Raw genomic sequence first — 24861 nt, forward strand, 5'->3', positions numbered from 1 at the left:
TTCTTATACTCAAAAACAGTTAATTGCTGGAAAAGTAAACATGGTGTTGTAGAAATTGGATGGAGGCAAAGTTAGAAAGTTCTAGAACTGCAGTAGCAATAAGCATATCCAGTGACCATGCTTTGATTTCTAAATCTATTCTCCAATAAATGAACCCTGAATTCCTTGGAGAAATGGCTGTTTCTATGCAAGGAGAGTGAAAATTGAAGATGGGAGTGGAGCATCTTATACTGTCAAAAAGTAAGGAAATGCTCAATGATGATGAAGAGGATAATGTCATGTTCAAAGAAATGGAGGTCAATCTGAAAGATTTCCCAATGTCCAAAACTGGAACAATTTAAGCAACAAAATGAGTAATATCAATTTCTAATTTGGGCCCCAACATTTGAAGAGCTTAGAAGCTCTCATTCTCATTCTTATGAGGGGCAAAAGCCAAGCACATTGAACATGTATTATTTTTCCTGAAAATATCAGAGAACTGTGGCTGCAGGACAGTCACCCCCAAATCTGGAGAGACAGCTTAATACAAAGAGTCAAAGCTTACATCAACCTACAGATCTGAGAAAGTACAGAAGAACTAGTATTAACACTTACATGGTAACTTTTTTAAGTTACTGGAGGCTAAGTGTTAATGAGACTGAGAGTAAAAATCTCTGGATGCCAAAATCAGGGAGAGGGGACCACATTTTCAATGGTTTTAACTCTAGGAACCAGCAGATTCTCAAGGTAAAGTGCCAAGAAAGATCCTCTGATGAGTCTAGCAGAGGGCAAAGAAACATAATCCTTGTGAATAATTCCTAGAGTGTTCTCCATACCAAAGTTCTACTCTCAGAGAGAATCTTCTAGAACCTTACCCCAACTGGAGAAGGGCATTCCTTCCACAGCAGCATGCTTTATCTTCCTACCTCATCTCAAGGGGAGAAAAAGTAAACTCCACCACTGGAACAGCACTTGTGATGGTCAGCCCTGATAGAGGTCCCCATTACAAGATTTAAGATTTTAATACAAAATTATAGAATGCTTCCTCTGCCTAACATCTGAAGAACACATCAAAAGGGCTTCAGCATAACAGTGGATTACGCTGAATGGGCAGTAAATTGCTCTGAGGAGGAAGACATCTATCCAGGAAAGAATCAGAAACAAGGAAGCCTCAAAGAGGGGTATAGACAGCACCAACAGTAAGAGTAGACTTCTCTAATTCTCCTTCTACTTCCATCCATTTTTGAACCTCATCATGCATTGCTCCTTTTTATTACTGATAATTTTCCTTGTTCTGAAGCTTTTCTGTTGAAGTACTACCAACACGACCCAACTATATGCTACAGGGAACACCCTTTAAACAAAGAATTAGGTGAAAGTAAGTAAGAGGAAAATATGTAACATGCTAACACTAATCAAAGGCAAGCTGGAGTAGCCATATGAACTCTACCCAAAGAAAACATCAAAACAAGGGAAATCATTAGGAATAAAGAGAGTCATTAAATAATGAGAGTCAAAAACAATGAGAGTCAAAACACTAATTGTGGAAGACGTCATACTCCTCTTTCCATTATAAATAAGGCAAGCAGAAAATCTGGAAGGATCCTGCTGACACCAACAGTATTATCAATCAACTTAACATAAATAGCATTCACATAATACTCCATCAACATCTGAATACACATTCTTCTCAAGCTCTCATTAAATATTCACCAACATAGACAACACTCTGGGCTATAAAACATTCTCAGAAACTTAAAAGAATAAAAATCATATAAAAAATGTTCTCAGACATGAGAATTAAACTAGTACTATGATCAAAATGTTTGTTTCCCTCCAAAATATTTATGATGAAATTTTAATCCTCACTGTGATGGTATTAGGAGGTAGGGCATTTGGGAGGTGCTTAGGTCATGAAGGTGGAGCACTCATGAATGGGATTAGGTCTCCTATAAAAGAGACGCCATAGCGACCAGCCCCTAGTATCTCCCACCATGTGAGGACACAACAGAAGCACTGTCTGTAAACCAGGAAGTGGATCTTCACCAGCTACCACAGCAAAACTGCTGGCACCATGATCTTGGACATCCCAAGCTCCAGAATTACGAGAAATTAATTTATGTTGTTTACAAATTACTCAGCCTCTGGTATTTTGTTATAGCAACCCAAATGGACAAAGACAACTAGAAATCAGTAACAGAAGAAGCTGGGAAATTCCCAAAATGTGAATATTCAACAACATACTTCTAGACTACACATAGGTAAAATCTCAAAGATAAATTACAAATATTTAAAATTAAATGAAAATGAAAACAATATATCTAAATTTGTAGGATGCAACAAATACAGTGCTGAGGAAAACATACAACACTCAATGTATATTTTAAAAAGAAGGAATATCTTACATCAATAACTTAAATTTCTGCCATAGAAAGTAAAGAAAGAAGAGCAATATAAACCTAAAGCAAGCAGAAAACAAATTAAAAATTAAAGAAGTCACCAAAATTGAAAAAAGAAGAATAACAGAAAAATCAATAAAATCAAAAGCTAGTCATTTGAAAAGAACAATAAAATTAATGATTTCTAGCCATGCTAGGGGAAAAAAGAGAACAGAAATTATTAATATATGAAATGAAATCATCACTATTTATGTCATGAACATTAGAGAAATAAAGAAAAATTATAAACCAGTCTAGGATCCAAAATTTGAAGACTTAGATGAAATGGACAAATTTCTTGAAGATGAAAAACACCAAAATGCACACAATGACAAATGGATAATTTGAATGGACCGATGTCTATTAACCTCAATCAGTTGAATCAATAATTAATTACCTTCCCAAAAAGAAAACAGCAGGCCCAGATGATTTCAGGATGAATTCTACCAAAAATTTAAAGGAACAACAATTCAAGAACAGTATTTTAGTTAACTTTTCATATATCTTTCTTAGAATTAAATGATTTGACCAAACTGTGTATCATCTGAAATTTACTTAATTGTTTTCAGGAGAATGTATTTTAAAGAAACAGTTTATCTCAAAAAATACCTTTAGCAACTTGGAATAACTTATATTTTCCTTTTGTAACAATTTAACAGCACTGGCCAAAATGGAAACAGAGAGAAGCAATGTTTTACTCGCTTCTCCAAATTCAGGGGGGAATATGGTGTGTGGTTTTAATCAAATCTCTTTCTACATTTGGTTTAAGTGTAAAAATAACATCATGAACATTCAGATATTTTCTGTTTGTTAAGTCATGATATAAGTTATTGAGTTACTCTAAGTTTTACTGGTATGATAACAGTTAATAAATTTTTCCTAAGAAATAATTATAATCAGATTTTGACTATTGTATTTTAATCCTGTATTTTAATTTCCTTGAAAATTTTTATCATCATGATAAAATTAATCATCAGATTAATGCCCACCATTCAGTGAAAAATTGGAGTTGTCAGTAGGGTCAAGTTTGGTGACCATACCATATAGCAACTTTGCTCCATTATTAACTCCACTAGAGTGAAATGTCAGAACTCTAAGAAAAACAACAACAACAAAACAAAACTTAAATAATGTAACATACAATAATGCTTCAAACCATGGACCAACATTAATAATCACATTTTACTGGAATTTAAGTGCAAAATAATTTCCTTTTGAGCAAAATCACATGAAGGATGAAGAATTGTTGGTGATTCTAAATGATGAGTGTCAAGTTCTGCAAATAGCAAGACAATTGCTACCAGGAAGATAGGCATAGTGTATTAGTGTGTGTGTGTGCGTATAAAGAATTTTTGCACCATTCTACCAAATATTTCCTTCCTGAATCAGATTCTGTATCAGTTCAAATATAATTACTTTGTCCAAATATAGAGATTTATCAAGATTGTCTTAAAGTCTTGGAAACATTCTAGTGATGGTAATGTACAATACAACAAAAATAAACCTCTTTCAATGAAAATCTTCTAAAGGGAATTTTCCTTGGATCATTTATACATCCCAGTTGATTTATATATCATACATTTGTTAATTCCAGTCACAAACTTCCACTATCCTTTACTTATTTTTTTAATTTAAATTTTAGGTAGTTAACATATAATGCAATATTGGTTTCTGGAGTAGAATTCAGTGATTCATCACTTATACAACACCCAGTGCTCATCATAACAAGTGCCCTCCTTAATGCCCATCACCTATTTAGCCCATCCCCCACCCACCATCCCTCCATCAACCTTCAGTTTGTTCTCTATAGTTAAAAGACTCTTTACAGCTTGTTTCCCCTCTTTTTCTTTTCTCCCTTCCCATATGTTCATCTGTTTTCTTAAATTCCACATGTGAATGGGATCAAATGATATTTGTCTTTCTCTGACTTATTTCACTTAGTATAATACACTTTAGTTCCATCCATGTCATTGCAAATGGCAATATTTCATTCTTTTTGAAGGCCGAGTAATATTCCATTGTGTATTTATTCTATTAAAGGAAATTTAGCAAGATGTTTTCACTTATGACAATATGAATATTTTATCTATATTGAAAGCTTGTCAAAATGCTTGCATTTGAAAATGACAGTTACAGGAAAGAAACATTTGTCTTAGAAAGCATTATTTGTGTTTAAATGTAACAAGAACATTGGTACAATTCATGTTCCTTTGGTTGACCTCATCGATAGAGAATGAAACACAAGTCTATAAATTTACTTTGTTTATAGAGTAACTTAAATATTAGATTAATTCAGTTGATTCTATCTAGTTTTTGAAGCAAAAATATTAGGTATAAGAAAAAATGTCATAATCTGAACACTTAATTGCACATTTGTTTCTGTGTTTATTATTATTTATATTGAAGGAATAATGAAAATTTTTTGGAAAAGCATTATCAATATAATAAATTTTTAATATTAATTCAGTGAAGAAATAAAGTAGCACTTACACTTTGGGATCAAATTTGGTAAATAGAAGGTTAAAGATAGTGAGGTCACAATAAATTGATTTAAATATTATCAAAAACATTCAAATTTATAATTGCATATTTTAAAATCCTATGTAAGAATTTGTATTTTGGCACATTTTTTTTTTTTTTTTAAAGATTTTATTTATTTATTTGAGACAGAGAGAATGAGAGAGAGAGAGCACATGAGAGGGGGGAGGGTCAGAGGGAGAAGCAGGCTCCTTGCTGAGCAGGGAGCCCGATGCGGGACTCGATCCAGGGACTCCAGGATCATGACCTGAGCCGAAGGCAGTCGCTTAACCAACTGAGCCACCCAGGCGCCCTATTTTGGCACATTTATAAGCAATCTTAGCCATATGTAAATTTTAGTTTTCCTGAAATGGTTGAGATAAACAGAAATGTATGCAGTAAAGAATAGCATACATTCCATAAAACAGATACAAGTCATTTCCCATGATACAAATACAAATAGCATAGTTATTTGCAAACAGCATAAACAGTAATTCTTGGATTGAGCTGGGATTTGATTTAATCTCTAAGCATAATACTAACTGTAATGATTTAAATGAATACTTGGCCATTTTTGCTTAAACATCATCATCATAATGCATGTCATTAAATCTTAGATTAGCTTTGTGATTATACTTAATCAGGACCTTAAGATCTTTTGAGATACGCCCCACCTTAGTCAAACTTTGCCAGGAACCCCAGTGCTAAGCAAGTATGTGTGGTCAAGATGTTGTGACAGGTCAGGAATAAAAAGCAGCACTGACGGGGTGAAGCCTTTGGATCCATCATTGTACATGTACATGGTTGTTTAAGACAAATACCTAAAAGTGGAGTTGCTATATGACAAGATATCCATTTTTATACTTGTAATACACTGACAAACCTCTCTCCAATGTCTATTTCCTCACATGTCCACTAACACTATTCGTCACCATCTTTATCAACTTGAAAGTTGGAAATATACCGCTAATTTTAAGATTTCTTTTATGCTAAAGGAATGAACACATTCCTACAAGTTTTTTTTGCTTTTATTTCTTTTGCCAGTTTTCTATACTATCCTAAGTTTTCTACTGATGTTTAAATCATTATTTACCTTAACTAGTAAAATGAACTGATATGGTAACAGCATTATTCCATGTTTAGTGATTTTGTGTACTGAAATTTTTCAAATTTATGTTTTTAAAATTTTTGGTGGAAATATGCCACGCAGATTTTTTTAAATAACATAAATCACAATCTTTGCTTTTATGGAATTGCTTAAGGTGTATTTCCTTTATTTTTTTTAAGATTTTATTTATTTATTTGACACAGAAAGAGACAGCGAGAGAGGGAACACAAGCAGGGGGAGTGGGAGAGGGAGAAGCAGGCTTCCCGCTGAGCAGGGAGCCCGATGCGGCGCTCGATTCCAGGACCCTGGGATCATGACCTGAGCCGAAGGCAGTCGCCCAACCAACTGAGCCACCCAGGCACCCCGCTTAAGGTGTATTTCCTAAGAAAAAGTCTTCTCTAGCGTAAATATTCAACTACTAAGGATAAAAGGGAAAATCAAAACTCATGTTTTTAAATTTTATATTTATATTGATATGAAGCATTAATTCAGAACTGTAGGAGAGATGTAAAGCAGGAGGAACCTTAGCTCATTTCCTCCCATAAATACACCAAGGCTGCAAATGCATGTAATGCAACTCACTCTGAAAATGACTTCAAGACTAGCAGAACACCTTTTCCACAGCTATGGAAATAAACAAAAAAAAAACAATACTGAGAAGGATAGGAGGGGCAGGCATGCAGCAGGGAACCAAACTCCTAAGGGATTGACCCACAAATGGGAGGGATATCACAGGCACAAGAGGTCTTCCCTGAGGAGCATGGAGATCAGGCCCCAAAGTGGGCACCCTAGCCCTGGGAATCTGCACCAGAAAGACAAGCCCCCATAACATCTGGCTTTGAAAATCTGTAGGGCTTAACTCCAGGACAGACACAAGGCTATAGCATACTCAGACTCTTCTCTTAAAGAGCTCTTAAATGTAAAGATGTAGCATTAATTCATAAATGCATAAAATTAACTGTAATACAAATCATACTACTCTAATAATTTTGTAGCCACTGCTGTTGCTATTGTGCTGAGCTCAAATGTTGCGCGTATCCATTTAAAACACCATGTGATGCTAACCATCTCTACAGAACAATTTGTCTGTCCAATAATTATCACAGTAAAAAAGGACTTCTCACGGTTCTTACATATTTTTCACTGAATTTAGTATAATACCATAAACCTTTAATAATACCACAGGACCCATATGAAGTATGACTAGTGATGTTGGAAATCCTCTCAAAAGCAGAGAGAAGTCCTGGCATTAAATAATAAGTTGACAAGCTGGATATGTACTGTGTCTTGAGGTCTGCTGCTGTGGTTGCCCACCATTTCAGGATGAATCCAGCATGAGGACCATTACTTAAAAAAGGGGGGGAGGGGTATTTATGAGGCTCTCCCTACAGCTACACCGGTAGGTATAAAAACCTTGCACTTTTTGCAAAATACCTTTTTATCTTCTATTGAAAATGTAGCTTCTATGTGAGTACAGGTTTGCTGTACAAAAGGCATACTTATAGATTCTAATTAATTTTGAGAAAAAGCCAAGTCATTACCTAACAGCTTAAAGCAAAAGGAAGATGAAGGATCTAGGCCTGGAGTATTTAATGCCAGCAAAGAATGGTTTGATAATTTTAGAAAGAGGTTTGACAATGATCAAACACAAATTGATATTAGACAATGTAGTAGAAGGATTCTGATGATTCACGAGTGCTTTTAACTTCTTTTACAACATGGAAATGCACACTGAAACTAAAGCAAAAGGTGGAAAGATTATCATGAGGAACTTAAAAATGCAATAGTCCTCTATTTAGAGAAACATATGGGGCCTTCAGAGTCTTCAAATTTTATTCTTCCTTACAGCTGAACACATGGAAAATATAGTATTCAACTAGTCCAACACTTTCATTTAACCATGGGGAAACTGCATCCAAGGGAGCTTACTGGACACATGCAAGACCTCACAGCTAACAGTGGAAGAATGAACAGGATTTAGGATCTGCTTATATTCTTTATGTTAGCTCATGATGTTTTGTATTGTCATCTGCTTACAATAGTAAGGATAACTGAAGTAATATTGGTATGACTAGTAAGATGTCCAGGAAATGAACATTGAATTAAATGGTATCGAATTAAATGCTTTCATATTTTCCCCCCAAATGCCTCTTAATCCCTGAGCAACACTTTGATGCTATTCTGGAAATATACATGAATTTCATTTTGAAATAAAGCAATAAAGCTTTTATTCAACCATTAAACATGTTCTCTTGAATTGACTTACATATACCTAGAGATCCAGTAAAACTCAATAGCGTATTTTAAGATCTTTCAGAGGTGAAGAATAATGAAAACTAAAGATGCTTGAGTTTAAAAGAACTAATTCATAAAAAAAAAATGACTTAGGCTTGTGAATATAAAGAGCATCAGGCTTACCTTCTGAGGGCTTTTAAATATTGCACTTAAAGCTACATGACTTCATGAAAATTTTACAAGAAAGCCCATTCTGAAATCTGAGATTAAATGCACCTTTTTTACATTCACAGTTATACATAGTTCATGGTTTATCAGTGTTACTACATAAGTTTGTCCTAATAGGCATTCTTTTTATGGAAAACTATAAAAGCCAAATGAACATAGAAAGGAATCTTTAGGCACAACCATGTTTCTGTATGAAATGATCCTTAAAAAACAAACTCTCAAAGGAGAATATTTAAATTGGATTACAAAATAAATTGATGCATGCCCTCATATATAAGATATAAAGGTATCTAAATCTACAGTAAAGTTCATTAGACATTTCTGTTTCTTCTATAAACACAGTAGTATATAAAGAAACATATTAGAGAGCCAGTATGTTTGTGTGTGAGGGGGGAGACAGAGAGAGAGAGAGAGAGAGAGAGAGAGAGAAGTGGAGGTAGGGATAAAGTATAGAATTCAGGCTTTGAATCAATTCCCAAACAATACCCAGAAAATAATTTGTAATTCTTTAAACAATAATTTGTAAAATTATTGCTCAGGAATAGGTCGTAGTAACTGATTTAATGCATAACAATGATTTTTAAAAAGAAATGTATGTTGTATTTAAACAGTTTTAAGCCATTGCCCATTAAATGAGTTAAGTATCCCTGAAATACTCTGATACACATAGTCAAACTATATTCACAGCAAAACTGTGTAAAGAAAATATTTTCCTCATTTTAAGTCCTCTTTCCACTTCCTCTCAAAGTCTAAATTTTACTAACCATTTTTCATATTCAACTCATATCATGTCTATACCTATTTTAAAATCTGACAAAACTGATAGTTTGGGAAAAAGAGTTTCTTTGGATATAAATAATATTTCCATTTTTTTAAAAAAGATTTTATTTATTTGAGAGAGAGAAAAAGAGAGCATGAGCGAGAGCATGAGTAGGGGGGAGGGGCAGAAGGAGAGGGACAAAGGGAGAGGGAGAAACAGACCCCTCACTGAGCAGGGAGCCCAACGTGGAACTCCATCCCAGGACCCTGAGATCATGACTTGAGCCAAACACAGATGCTTAACCTACTGAGCCACCCAGGCACCCCAAATATTTCCATTTTATAATTAGAAGTCATTACACTGCTGTCTTGTAGCCTGTCCTCTAAATACAATATATGTTCTTTCTCACTTCTGTCAGGTATAAATAATCTTGATTTAAAATACAGAGAATTTGGGAGGTGAGTAGGGGGTGGGAAGAAGCACACACACTATTATTTCTCTTTAATTCCTTCATTTTCCTTTACAGGAACTATTTTTTCCTGAATGCTTCAGTGGAGATATACACACATTATAAACAGGTTTAATTGATAAATATTCAAATTTGTTTACAGATTTTAATAGAAATCAGTGATAGCAGAATGATCACTGTGCCTATTTGATCAAAGAGGGTCCAAATTTGAGAGACAATCAAAAGTTTAGTTGACACAATTAAACAGCATAAAAACGCTTTTTTTTTTTAAAGTATAAGAAAGCAAAAACTAAGTCTAAGGAATAAGAAAACTCATCTCAGAGAATCAACTGTAGTGTGTTCCTGAAGGGTCTCCCAATGCCAAGGACAGTTTTATTGAAAGAAGCCTGTTCTTTACTTTTTAATAACATATTTACTGTAGTCCACAGTTTAATAAAAGTTTTTGGAGTTTCAAATCCTTTAAGCATGCTTAACAGTGTCTCAAGAACAAGGTGCACTGGTGACTAAGATAACTTTTGATACAAAAATAACACTTTATAGATCTTCTTATTTAGTTATTGACCCACTCCACACCGGCACCTTTTTTTGTTGCCGCAAGGTTAAAGGCCCAAACTATTCAATACGTACAACAATTGAAATTGACAATTTTTGTACCTGCTGATTAAGAATACTATTTCCAAAATAAATAGATTTTTAACATGTATTTCATAGATCATGTTTTCCTGAACTGTGCTCAAATTCATACATAGTTTTTGTTAATTTTGTAGGATAGTAAAGCTTTTGCAATGAAAAGTTGAACTATCAGTTTTGCTTGATACTTACCCAGTGCTCAAATTTCTTGCTTATGAAGTATTATAGATACTAATATTCATTTCTAAGGGTAGAATTTTTTCCTCCAGGTTTCAGTTTTGTTGCACATTTAATTGCTCATTTTCACTGGGAGTTGGGTTCAAGCCTATGATACTACAGCAGCAATTTATTAAGAACTGGCACTTTTAAGGTTCCATATTAAAAGATTAACAGTGAATTATAGCACTGATTGCACATTCAACTACCATCTTGTGCAACAAATGTTACAGATAATCTGCTACCTGAAATATTGGTATTTTACGGCTTTGGAGATTACATTAATTATAGTCACTTTAAGAATGTAATAATTAGAATGCTTTATGCTAGCCACTAAGGTCAGTTTATACAAGTAATTATTCACCTGCTACAAAGCTTCATGAAGGCATTAAGTAATCACATACGTACACATACCCCCTGTATGTGTGTGTCTCACAAGTTGTGATGTTTAGGAAGTTTAACACTAGTAAATGGTATTCCTCTAACCAAAAAAAAAAAAAAAAAAAAGCATTTGAAGTAAAAATGAGAAATCGCTGGCATCAAATTTAAGAAATAAGATATAATGCCTGCACATTCAAGCTTGTATTAACAGATAATATTTTACTATGTATTACAAAACGATGCTGACAGGAAAATTTTTCATCAAAAATTCCTGGAAAATAACCCATTTTTACAAACAAATAAGGTTAAGTTGCTGTAATATGTATCTCAGTAATTGACCCATCAGTTCTGCAGAAAAAATACCAATACTAATTTTGGCATAATTCATGTATATTACATTTCTAATATTATGTTCATCGAATAACTAACATGAGATACATGGCAACATTAAATGTTAAAAAAGAAATATACACTGAGTGAAAATAAAAGTTATAGGTGGGAAGCCCATAACTGATAAATATAAAAGAAAAAAATTTTGCTACTGAACAAGTGTTACGAACGTTTAAAGCTTGAGCTACAATCACCATTAAGTAAATGACCCACATGAACAGTATGTAACAATATGTAGTGAAAAGGCTAAATTCTGAAAGAAATTTCAATTGCCATGATTCTACTATATTTTATATAGTTTGGCTGCAGCTTTCAAGCCATTATCACTAGGGAGTTCAAGAGAACATTTAGGTCTTAGAACTTTATCCATTGATTAACAAATTAGTAAACACGGTATGTCAGGACCTAGACAGTGTTTCAAACACACATAAGAAAAATGTTGGCACATATTTTCCACATGAACTTCTGTGTCCCCACTTTCTACTTCCTCCCTTGCAAGAACATATTCCTGTATTTAATGCTTCAACATAGTACTCCATCATTAGAACATAATCCAAGTACTCTATGTTTAAATTACCCACTCCACTCACCAACAGGTATGTGTAGCTGTACTTTTAACTAGGCCCAAGTATCAGAAGTGGAAAACCATTATCTAAATTACCCTTTCCTGATTATTTACCTTCTCTGATACTGTGCTCTAATCTTAATACCCTATTTTTTTTTTAACCCATGGACTTTGCTGTCTTTGAGTGATTTTCTTAATTTGCTTTCAAGTTTATTCATGTTATACATTTTTCCATCCACTCATTTTATTTATTCCCTTTCCTCATGAATATAGTATTTTGATATAGTCTACAGCATTCAGCCAATTTATACAATACCTTAGAACTCTCAGGAATCAATAATGGTACCCCCAGTTAAGATAATTTTTTTCAGAGTTTCCATTAGGTTCTTGTTCAGGATCTAATGGCCTCTTGTGTCCACCATGAACACTCAGATGTTTACAGAATCATTTTTCTACTCTAGGCTTTTTTGGCAATATGTGCATCGAATTAGTCTTTCCCCAAATAATTTATGCCAATACCAAATATGTTATCTTTGAAGACAAAGATTCCATGATAAAAGACCACACTGTTTAACAGATAGAAGAGAGTACTGAAATATTCAGGGTTGTAATAGCAAGGAATGTTGACAGAAAACAAATTACATTTGATTGTTGTCATTTACTTGGAAAATTCAGATACCTCCTTCTATTCTAAATGAAGTACCTTCAAAATAACTACCATCAATGCAAAATTAAGCAAAAGAATTGGTCGAAATAGATAATGGAGCCTCTTCTTACATTCAGTCAGAACACATCTGAACAAGGAGGGTAACACGAATTTTGTGTGGAAAGTCAAGAGTAAAGAGAATTAAAAGAAATACTGTGTCATGAAAGGCTGCAGACATTTTCTGACAAGGTGAAAACACTTTTAGGGAAATATTCCTGATGAAAATATGAATTGGTGGATGTAGACTTAAAGTTCTACATACAAATAATATGTCCACTAATATTTAACTATTTGGTAACTGACTTTTTTTATTCAATCTAGTTAAAACAATTACTGTTTCTTCTTCATGTGGAGATGCCTAACTATAAAATCTTACAATGGAAGAAGACTTTTCGTATTTGTGAATATTCTGATCACTTAAATTTTTTGTTTACTGAATCAAAAATTGCTCCTAAACTCATTCAAGGTAGCAACCTTTCCATTATATGGTTGTTTTCAGAAATGATTGTGGAGGATTTCAGATGAAAAGAGAAAATAATTTTTTATCAACACTGTAACAGTCTGGTAAGTTAAAGGAAGTAAGATTTCACTTTTAAAAGAAATACCTTAAGGATGCTATAATTATCATAAGAGATTATTATACATACCTCAAGTTTAAACTGTTTCAGTGAAGTAATTATTATCCCAACTTCTTTCACAGATATAATAATCAGATAGGCCGATGGAATTAGCTCATAAGGAACACCGTATTAGCCACAGAAAACTGCATTAAACCAAATGCTCATGCGCTGTTGGATATATCACATAGCTATGTATCATCCAGTTGAAGCATTTTTGACATAAATTTACCTGTCTTTTGTTTCATATTTAACTGCTGTGTATTTTATTTATTTTTTATTTATTTATTTTTTAAATATTTTATTTATTTGGCAGAGAGAGACACAGCGAGAGAGGGAACACAAGCAGGGGGAGTGGGAGAGGGAGAAGCAGGCTTCCCACGGAGCAGGGAGCCTGATGCGGGGCTCGATCCCAGGACCCTGGGACCATGACCTGAGCCAAAGGCAGATGCTTAACGACTGAGCCACCCAGGCGCCCCATAACTGCTGTGTATTTTATACTTAGGAATATACAAAACACCTGTTAACATAACAGGCTTTTCTGCTTTGTCATTTTTCTCTAATCAATTCTACAGTTCTTCCTAAGCCATCTTCCAGAAGTACAATTAGATCACATTAATCCCTAGCTCAAACCATAATCAATAATGCCCCATTGCCTACAGAATTAAACCCTTACTCCTTAGGATCAGATCCCCTTATAATCTGGTCTCAACCTCAATTTCCAAAAACATGCCCCATCTCTCTTTTGCTCGTGCTGTGATCTCTAGCAGCATATTTAAGTAGGAAAATGTTCACATACGGTAAATGATAAATTGTTCAGCTTGGTAAAGCAGTGTGTTTTCTTTTTTCCAACCTGTGTTTTGAGGAAAATTAGTAATCACATCACACTACAAGAGGGTGGGTTTTGGACAGGAGGTGAATACTGGGAATAATGAAGAGGACACCTGGCGGCGATCCACATCTCTCTCCTTTTAGTCAATGCTCACACAGTGTTTTCTTTTCATGTGTCCCTACCTCCAACTTTGTATAGGTCTTCACATTTTACTTAGAACACTAACTGCCAACCTTGGATATGTGTTTATTTGCATATAAAATGTGTCACTTTAATAGAAAAAAGAAAGCATGTTGATTTTTGGATTTGTTTCTTTAACCCTTCAACATAGTTTCTCTCTACATATGGGTGAGAGTTGGAGATTCATCACTTGGCTTGACCAATTTCAGGACACAAGAATTTTCCCTCTCTGTGAAACTCTGGGATAGAAAATATCTTCCCATTTGCTTAAGAACAAGAGCTTCCTGTCTGCTCAGCGGAAGCAATGCTTAAACAGGCATCCAAATGCAATCTGAACATGAGGCTGCTCAAAACATCTGCATGCAATAACCACTTATTAAAGGAGTGTGAAAACCTTAAAATTAAGAAACTAATGTAACTGAAATGGTTGAAATCCAGAGCAGTGGGACAAACATGAAACTACCAAAACCACCACATGAGTATGCATTAAAGCCCAGAACACACCAGCATGCCATAGCCATCGATACTTCAAAAAACAAGCCAGGCCTGGTTTCAGGTTCCCTTGTAAGGAGTTTGGAGTCACCACTTCATCCCTATAACAAATAAAGACCTGAACAAACTGAAAAACCAACAGCCCTTCTGGATCCATAAGAGAGAGGAAGACACGGGACAAACCGCTCCCCCCAAATTTGGACAGACAGGTGAATACAGGGAACCCCGACTTACCAGGATGGACCCTCGGGAGCAGAAATCAGTGCCAGGGCAGCAAAACTTGAGGTGCAGTTGAAGACTTACTGGAGGCTCTGTGTGGACAGGTCTGGGAATTAAAAACTCCATAGGGATCCAGGTAGAGAGGGGCTACCACACTATTCACACTTCTTTGAGTTTTACCTCCAGGAGGTGAATGAGGTTTTCAGAGGAAATATGGAGGAAAAATCTCTTTAGGCTCTGGCAAGGGGAGAGGAAAAGGAACCATTTTTAAATACTCCAGAGCACCCGGGTCTTCTTAACAAGCCCACCCTCAGGAGAAACTATTTAACTAGAGCCTAAACTGTTGGGGTTTAATAAAAGCCTTACTGGTCTTTGGGAAGTAAAATACTGACTCCAGCGAGCACCTAGGCTTTCACTTGGGAAAAGGGAAATGCCAACTGTAGCCCACTTTAACCATTCTGTCCAATTCAAAGGGGGACATGGGAGAACTGAGAAGCATTGGTGAAGTTCACAGTCCAAAGTTATAGGCTCACTTTAAAAGACTGAGACCTAACTATAGGCCTATAGAATTCTTCCCTTCCCCCCACCAAGTTACCCCACATCACTAAAGGCCTATATACAACAGGTGTTTTTACCTACCACAACATATCTGGCTATCAAAAAAAACTTACAAGGAATACCCAGAGGCAACAAACACAATTAGGAGAGACAGGGCAAGCGTAAGAACCAGACATGGCAGCAATGTTGGAATTATCTGACAGTTGAAAACAAGTATGATCAATGTGCTAAGGGCTCCAATGGATAGAGTAGACAGTATTTAAGAAAAGAAGAGGGAAATGTAAGAAGAAAGATGGAAATCTTATGAAATAACCAAAAAGAAATGCTAGAGATGAAAAACACTATAACAGAAATGAAGAATGCCTCTGGTAAACTTATTAGTAGACTGGACTTGGCTGGGGAAATAATCTCTGAGCGAGAGGACATACCAACAGAAGCTGCCATTACTGAAAAGGAAAGAGAATGATACTGGGGAAAAAAAAAAAAAAGAATAGAACAGAACATCCAAGGACTGTGGGACAACTACAAAAGGTGTAACATACACATAATGAGAATACCAGAAGGAAAGGAAAGAGAAACAGGGACAGAAGAAATATTTTTTAAAAATAATGACTAAGAATTTACCCAAATTAAGGTCAGAGACCAAATCACAGATCCAAGAAACACAGAGAACACCAAATGGAATATATGCAAAAGACAAAAACAAAAACCAAAAAAACCCAAAAAGCCCACTATGCCTTGGCATATCATTATCAAATACAGAAAATCAAAAATAAATAAAAATTCCTGAAGGAAACCAAAGATGAGAAAATATCTTACCTATAAAGGAAAGAAATAAGAATTACATCTGACTTCTTAAAAACTGTGCAGGCCAGAAAAGAGTGGGGTAAAATATTTAAAGAGTAGAGAAAAAAAAACAAACCACCAACCTGGAATTCTGTACTCTTCATAATTATCCTTCAAAAATGAAGGAGAAATAGACTTTCTCAGACAAACAAACTTGAGGGAATTTGCTGCCAGCAGATAGTGTTGCAAGAAATGTTAGAAGTTCTTTAGAGAGAAGACAAATAATATAGGTCAGAAATTCAGATCTACATAAGAAAGATTATTGAAGAAAAAATAGTGAGGGTAAAATAAAAACTTTTGTTTTTTTATTTTTAAATGATCTAACAGGTTTGTTCAAAATAATAGCAACAATGTAATCAATTATGTATGCTTATGTATATATCTTGTGTGTATATATATGCTTATGTATGCTACATATAAGTGAAACAAATGAGCAATGACACAAGGAATGGGAAGGAGAAATTAAGATTATTTTGCTTGTATAAGGTACTCACGCTACCTATGAAGGTAATTGTTTAGTTAAAAAAAAACAAACAAGGGGCGCCTGGGTGGCTCAGATGGTTAAGCGTCTGCCGTCGGCTCAGGTCATGATTCCAGGGTCCTGGGATCGAGCCCCACGTCGGGCTCCTGGCTCAGTAGGGAGCCTCCTTCTCCCTCTCCCTCTGTCTTCCCCCCTGCTCATGCTCTCTCTCTCTCTGTATCTCAAATGAATAAATAAATAAAAAATCTTAAAAAAAAAAAAAGGTGATGACCAGAGTTTGAAAACTTCTTGAGTTGGTAATCTCCTTTGTGAGAGAGGTTAGAAGATGGACTGGAGTGGAAAATTTATACTCCAACAGTTAAAAATAACCTTATAATATGAAATTGACCCAAAATAAATATACTGATATTCCAATATATAGAGAGTGAAATCAAAGCTTTAAAAAACTGTGTTAAATCATCCATACCATAGAACACCATTCAGCAATAGAAAGGAACAGCTATCAATATCCACTACAATTTTGATGGATCCCAATTTAGTTATGCTAATTATAATATCAGAAATGATGCTGGCTTAATGATAAAATCCGATCTCAAAGGTTATATGCTGTATGATTGCATTCATGTAACAATCTTGACATGACAAATTATAGAGATGGAGAGCAGATTAGCTGTTTCTAGGAGTTAGGGTGTAGAGATGGAGGGAAGTGGCTATGGCAAAAATGAATAGCACAAGGGATCATTGTGATGGAGCTGTTCTATATTTTCACTGTGACAGTTGTGACAGAAATCTACATGTTTTGAAATCATATGGAACTAAATACACACAGCATGGAAAGCTGGTTAAATGTGACTAAGAATGATGGATGTATCCATGTCCCTTTGTGATACATACTGGTTGTGATATTGTGCAATAACTATGTAAGATGTTACTACTGTGGGGAACCCCTGTGAAGTATACATGGGGTTTCTCTGTATTATTTTTTACAACTGCATTTGAATCTATAGTTATCTCAAAAAAAAAGGTTTTAAAAATCAAGAGTCAAGACAGTATCTGAAAAAAAAATGTTAAAATCATTAAATACAAATTCTGAAAATGAAAAATAAAATCAAATAAATTTATTGAAAACCTTAGAGCTAAGGAGAAGAAGGAAAGGGAGAGAAGGAGAACAGTACTGACATTTATTGAACACAATGAATCAGACATTATGCTGGATGCATTATATGCATTCAAAATCACTGAAGATGTAGAAGAACCAGAGCAGGTGGGCGTTATTATCCTCATTTTATACATACTGTGATGTCAGCAAAGTGCTCAGCACAGCAGCTGGCTCTTAATAAATGCCCCAAAATAGTAGCCATTATTATTTTTATAGTGCTGTTAATATCATTTTATTGAGTGGAAATGGAGGCTGATTGAGGTTATGTAATGTAACCTGCTGAAGGTCATACAGAAGTAAACAAAACAAAAGCCAAAAAACACTTGTCAAATTAATTGCAGATTCTGGATCTGAATCCAACTACTTCTCTTCCTATAAGCCATATTGAAAAACAAATTGAACAGAAAAAGCAAAAACAAACATACAAACAAAAAAACCTTCAACTTACATATTAATTGAAACTATGTGGCAGAAGTATTATGAGCTCTTTCTGCTGATAAGTAATCAAAAAACCCCAACTTGTTCAAGTATTAACAATATAAAATCAAACTGCAGCATGTATATGAAAAGCACATAAAGAAAAAAATTAGCATCAATTTCTCTCAATAGTAAAAACAAAACGACATAAAATTTATCCTGAAATACAGGAATAGTGTCCCACAACAATCCAACATGAACTTGAAAAATTAATGAAGTACAGGTATGATGAAATAACTCAAAGCAAACATAGGTGCTCAGATAGGCAACAACAAGAGGTGGTATCTAGAAAACACAGGAAACATAAATGGTAAGAATTTAGGAAAGAGATCGATGGGAAAATTATTTCAGAAATAAAGATTCAATTCCAAGGGAGTTAGAAAGAAAAGACCCCTTAAAAGCTCAATAGGTAATATGGAGTATAGAATGAGAAAACAAATAAAATGAAAAAGAAGAGAGGAATACGTGAAAAATTCAGATAGAATATAAATGTAACAGATACTTATGGTGCCTTCCCCATTCCTCTCTGTGCCTCACCATTTCAGTGCATTCTGGCCACACATTCACTACCGGCATCTCCATCTCTTCTCCTGAAAGCTTTTTGAGAAGCCTTCTGGAAAAGTCTTCTCTGCCTATGCACATGGGAAGCTGAATGTGGGAGAAATGTATAAGCCCCAAAGAACAGACTTTCATACATGCTTGATAGGAATTATCCTAGTTTTGTTGTTTTTGTTTGTTTTTTTTGCCCTTCCACTTGGATCATTCCGAAGCCCATGTTTTTCACTGGCTCTGAGTTCCTCAGTGGTTTAAGTACATGTTGCCTCTGATGATAATCTGATAATAAGACACCCTCTATTATCTGCATTTCCCTTTCAGTTTTCCCTCTTCTTTCCCATAACACTTTTTGAAAGGATGATCTTCCTTAAAGCCTACTTGCCTAAGGGTTTTCTTCTAGCAAAACCCAAACTAGGAGTAGGTATTAACAGTCATGGATTGTGGAAGCAGTTTTTCAGGATGAGATTTCGGAATTGAATAACTTACTATCCAGATGACAACAAGGATTACATTACTGGTGGTAAGTGGGTCGTGATAGGTCTCAGTGGGCTAAAGCATCACAATTACTGCAACTCTCACATGTGATGAGTTGGGATATAATCCATATGGAAAAGGATCCAATGGAGAGATATGGGGGCAGTGGTGATGATAAGGAATGTGGAGTTAGTTATTTGTTATAAGCATCACTGAAGCACTTATGGAAGAAAATAACAAGGTCAGGTCCACCAGCTATTATCTTAAACATGGTGTAAAATTTAAAGCACCGCTAGCACATTGTAAAGAGACCTTGCTCTCCTGCATTGAATGACAAGTCTGTGCTCAAATTCATGCTCACCCTCTGATCATAAGAAGAGAAATGATACAAATAAAGCTAAATATAGAGCACTGTCAAGCCTCTGAGGCTAAAGTAAGGACAATGATATGGTTAGAGTAGGAGCCTGAGATCTGGGATAAGGATATCTGCATTGACATAGTTGAGAACTGAATCCCCAGATTTCCCTGAAACTTCTGAGTTTACAAAAGTGATTAAGTGGCCTGACCATGACTATGACCATGCAAAGAGTTTACATGATTTTTTTTTTGTAAGGTAATACTTGCCTTACTTAAGGTCTGAAATCACTACCCCCAACTGCTTCAAGATAACTAGGGCCAAATTTCAACATGGGATAACTGGAGAAGTATTGTTTATAATCCAGGAGTTAAGAAACTAATCATGAAAGGAACTGAAATAACTTGGCTATGTACTGGAAAGTACTAGAGTAACATGACTGGGAAATGACTTTGAATGTTGTGGACATCAAGGATGTGACAGAAACCTGGATAAGCAAAAGTTGAGTGTCTGTCAGTATATAACATCTTGGTAGGTATATCTGGGTATAATGATGGCCTATAGTTAATAAAGTAGAGATCCTGCCACTGCCTTTACAAAGTATTGAGCAATATATCAGAGCTATAAGTATACTAAAACAGATTTATTATATAAGACTAGAAAACCCAACTGTGTTTTTGAAGAGGGCCCAGAGGACCATCCTTTCACTAAAGCAACAAAGGATGCACTAGTGAGGGTGGCACGAATATCACTGAGAAGCTCGGTAGCAGCGTCCTCTATAGGCCAGAGCTGGTTGCAGGGAAATGTGCTGTGGAAGTCCATTGGTACTGTTAGTGGTAAAGACATGGGTAACTATGTATAAATTACCAACAAGCATACATCAATTAGGATACACCTACATGTAACATGATCCTCTCCTTAGTACTGGCTTAAGCAGTGAAGTCATTTCACAATTTTCTAAGACAGAGCTGTAGATCTTCCCATGTGTAATGGCCTGCTTCTCCCCCAGGGCAGAACTTCCACCCCACTCTATAGAAGCTGTTAGCAGGGGAGGGCAGTGACCCACTTTTCATTGCGTGACACCAGTGCTCTAAGAACCAGCATTGAGGTAGTAGAGGAGCAACATAGTGATAGCCTCTAGTCTTCTTGGCTTGCCCCTCCTGGTGTGGATCCTCTACTCTAACAGCAAGCTGTTTTGCCCTTGACTCCAGTATTCTTGGAGCCCTTATCCTAGGAATGGGAGTTGGTTGGGGGAAGGGAGCTCCAGTCTTCTTAGTCGTGCCTGTCTATAATAGCACTTCTTCTAAATATAGGCCTGGGGAGGACAAAAGACTCTGGTGGCCTACCCCTCCTGGGGTATAACCATAGCCCTAGCCTAGGAGCTGGAAAGACAGGAAACTTCTGTCTTCTTGGTCACAGATGCCCAGAGTCTACATCCACAATAGAACTTCGGTCATGTAGTTCAGGAGAGGGTAATGTGGGAGAATGTCATGGCTCAAATGCTGCAGTCCCTTGCCATTCTTAATGAATTTTAGCCAACTTTCCTGAATAAATGTACATTTGATATATTTCTTAGGAAAATTTCCAGAGACCTTAAATTTTTTAAAAAATAGTTTGTACCACTTAAACAGTTGTTTTACTGAGAAGAGTATCTATTGATTTCCTCACTACACCATTGTAGAATATTTACAACATCCATTTGAGGTCATATTTTATTATCTCAAAGTTCAGGTGAAGAAATTAAGGTTCACAGAGAGTATGTAATTGCTTATAAATGAATTTCCTTATTTTAGTACAATTTTCTGGCCTGTAGTATTGAAATGAACACACAAAAAATGGATGAATAAGAAAATGCATCTGGAACTACAGAACTTTTAAAACCATGCGATTGAATCTAATATTCTTAAGTGTTTTATAGAAAAATTAGATCAAATGCATGTCCATGTCATGACTGGAGTCACATTACCATAATTATAAGACAGAGATTAGTGAGTAGTTTAGGTTTTCTTAGTCCTGTTTTAGAATATGGTCTTCAACTCAAGATTTTGAAAGTGAATCTTCATAGGGTTTATTGAAATTATTACTACAATGTCCTTGTAAGAATTCCTTTCTGTGTAAAAATAACTGGAGTGACACATACTGAGAGATATTTTCTTTGACCTTTAAAACTTTGTGTGACACATATCTTTCATGTAGGGATGACCCGGGATTTGAATGGAGTCCAGTGCCTGGAGCAGATATGCTTCCCAGAGACAATCACCCCTCTTAACTCTGAACTTTGCCAGATGACCTCTGCTTTGGGAATGAGGCAAAGTGCTGACTGAGACTGTAATGCCAAAACCACTGCCATTGATCAATGAATGGCTGCTCTCTCCAGGATACATAATGTTAGTCATGTTGCTTCTATGGGATCACTCAGGAAGGCATTCATGCTGTGGAGAAAATCAAACTTGTATAGAATTCAGTTAGGTTCACTTAGATTAGTTCTATTATGTCAGGCCTTATGTACCTAAAATTTTTTTTTAATATTTTATTTATTTATTTGATAGAGAGAGACACAGCGAGAGAGGGAACACAAGCAGGGGGAGTGGGAGAGGGAGAAGCAGGCTTCCCTCCGAGCAGGGACCCCGATGCGATGCGGGGCTCAATCCCAGGACCCTGGGATCACGACCTGAGCTGAAGGCAGACGCTTAACGACTGAGCCACCCAGGTGCCCCATGTACCTAAAATTTAAAAAGAATGACTTTCAGTAGTGAGGAGGAAGTGGATTTTGTTTGGTATTTTACAATTTATTTTTTTTTTTAATTTTTCAAATATTTATTTATTTATTTAAAGAGAGAGAGAGAGAGAGAGCAAGAGCGTGCGAGAGGGGGATGGGGCAGAGGGACGAGGGTGAAAGAAAATCCTCCAGCAGACTCCCTGCTGAGCATGGAGCCTGACAGAGCGCTCAATCCCAGGACCCTGAGATCATGACCTGAGCTGAAATCAAGAGTCAGATGCTTAACTGACTGAACCACCCAAGCGCCCCTGGTTTTTTATAATTTAGACTTGCACACTTTCTGATCAAAATTGATAATGTATTTCCTCTCTCTTCTTCACTTTCCTTATGTAGCTAGAGCTTAAACAAGTGATTATATTTTGAAGAATGAAAGTAATAAAATTGGAAATATTGGTTCATCTGGGCAATCTTACCAGCTATGGGTAAGTACTGTTGTATTGTAGTTTTCAATTATTTTAATTTAATTTAATTTAATTATTTGACAGAGAGAGAGAGTACAAGCAGGGGGAGTGGCAGGCAGAGGGAGAAGGAGAAGCAGGCTCCCCGCTAAGCAGGAACCCTGATGCAGGGCTTGATCCCAGGACCCTGAGATCATGACCTGAGTCGAAGGCAAAAGCTTAACTGACTGAGCCATCCAGGCACCTCTGTTGTTGTCAATTAACTGATGATACGATTTAATCCCTCATGACGGTCTGTTCTGGAAAGAGTATTAGGCATCTGGGTTTGCTTCTACCTCCACCGTTTAAAAGATCTATGACTTTAAACACCTTCTTTGTAATCTCTGATTAGCAAGTATTTTTCTTTAAAACATCGATAATAATGTCTACTCCACATAATTTTTGTAAGTGTTGACTAAGGTAACTATGTAAAAATATTCCTTTGCTCATAATAGTGCTAAATGAATATAGCATATACACACACAAATATTTTCTGCTTCACTTTCCATATCATGGAGCAGAGCTCTGATTGAGTGAACATGCTAAGTTTGCTGATTCTTAAATGAAACTATATGCAACTATAAAGGAAACTTTATATATAAAATACAATTTACATGTATGATTTATCAGTATGTTTTTTGTATGTATATGTGCTACATGTAATACATAAGGTGCTTGTGTGTTGTATATATAGGCATGTGTGTAAATTTTGTAAGATGAATCATTAGAGAAATGATTGTTTTGTTGCATAAGGGGTTTGGGGACCATTCAATATTCATATACAAAAAAGTCTTTGACCTATACTTCATATCACATACAAAAATAAATTCAAAATCTTTTGTAATTCTAAAAGTAAAATGTAAACTGTTAAACTTCTAGAAGAAAACATGGAAGACCTTTGTAACTTATTAATAGGCATCAATTTCTTAGACATGGCACCAAAAGCACAATCCATAAAAAAAGAAGTTGACAAATTGGTCTTCATCAAAATTAAAATTTATGTTGTCCAAAAAAAAACACAAAACAAAACAAAACAAAACAAAAAAACAAACCAGGGAGTGGAAAGACAAAATAAGGATTAGGAGAAAATATTTGGAAATTATGTACATCCCCAAACTCTCAAGTCTACTCAAAACTTAACAAGAAAACAACAAAACAATAATTAAAATTGGCAAAATATTTTGACATTTTATAAAATAATATGTATAGATAGAAAATAAGCACATGAAAAGATGCTACACATCCTCAGTCATTTGGGAAGTACAAATTAAAATGGCAATGAGATAATACTGTACATCTATTAGAATGGATAATTTAAACTATGCCAAGTGTTGGAAAAGATGTGAAAAATGTCTTTTACATTTCTGGGAGGAATGAACAGTGGTAGACCACTTTGGAAAAATGTCAATTTCTTAAAAAAAGTGAACTGTACACTTAACATGAGATCCATTCACTCCTGTTCTAGCTATTTACCCAACAGAAATGAAAGCATATAGAAATATTCACATAAATACTTTAAAGAACATATAAAACTCAACACCCGAAGACAAAATAACCCAATTTAAAAATGGGCAGAAGTTGGGTGCCTGGGTGGCTCAGTTGGTTAAGCATCTGCCTTCAGCCCAGGTCATGATCTCAGGGTCCTGGGATGGAGTCCCACGTTGGGCTCCCTGCTCAGCAGGGGTTCTGCTTCTCTCTCTCTCTCTGCCCCTCCCCCTCTCCCTGCTTGTGCTCTCTCTGAAATAAATAAAATCTTTAAAATTTTTTTTAAAAATGGG

General features: G+C 35.5%; 1 long non-coding RNA gene across 1 annotated transcript in view; it reads right to left on the bottom strand.

Moving 5' to 3' along the window:
* Positions 1-19004: 19004 nt before the first annotated feature.
* LOC118540106 (uncharacterized) overlaps positions 19005-24861 on the bottom strand; it is a 1202880-nt gene continuing 1197023 nt past the window's right edge. The window contains exon 11 of the long non-coding RNA XR_013445322.1: positions 19005-19131. This is a non-coding gene — a long non-coding RNA (uncharacterized LOC118540106). The remainder of the gene's footprint in view (positions 19132-24861) is intronic.

The sequence above is a fragment of the Halichoerus grypus genome, chromosome 2, assembly GCF_964656455.1.
Source record: "Halichoerus grypus chromosome 2, mHalGry1.hap1.1, whole genome shotgun sequence".
Taxonomy (NCBI): Eukaryota; Metazoa; Chordata; class Mammalia; order Carnivora; family Phocidae; genus Halichoerus; species Halichoerus grypus.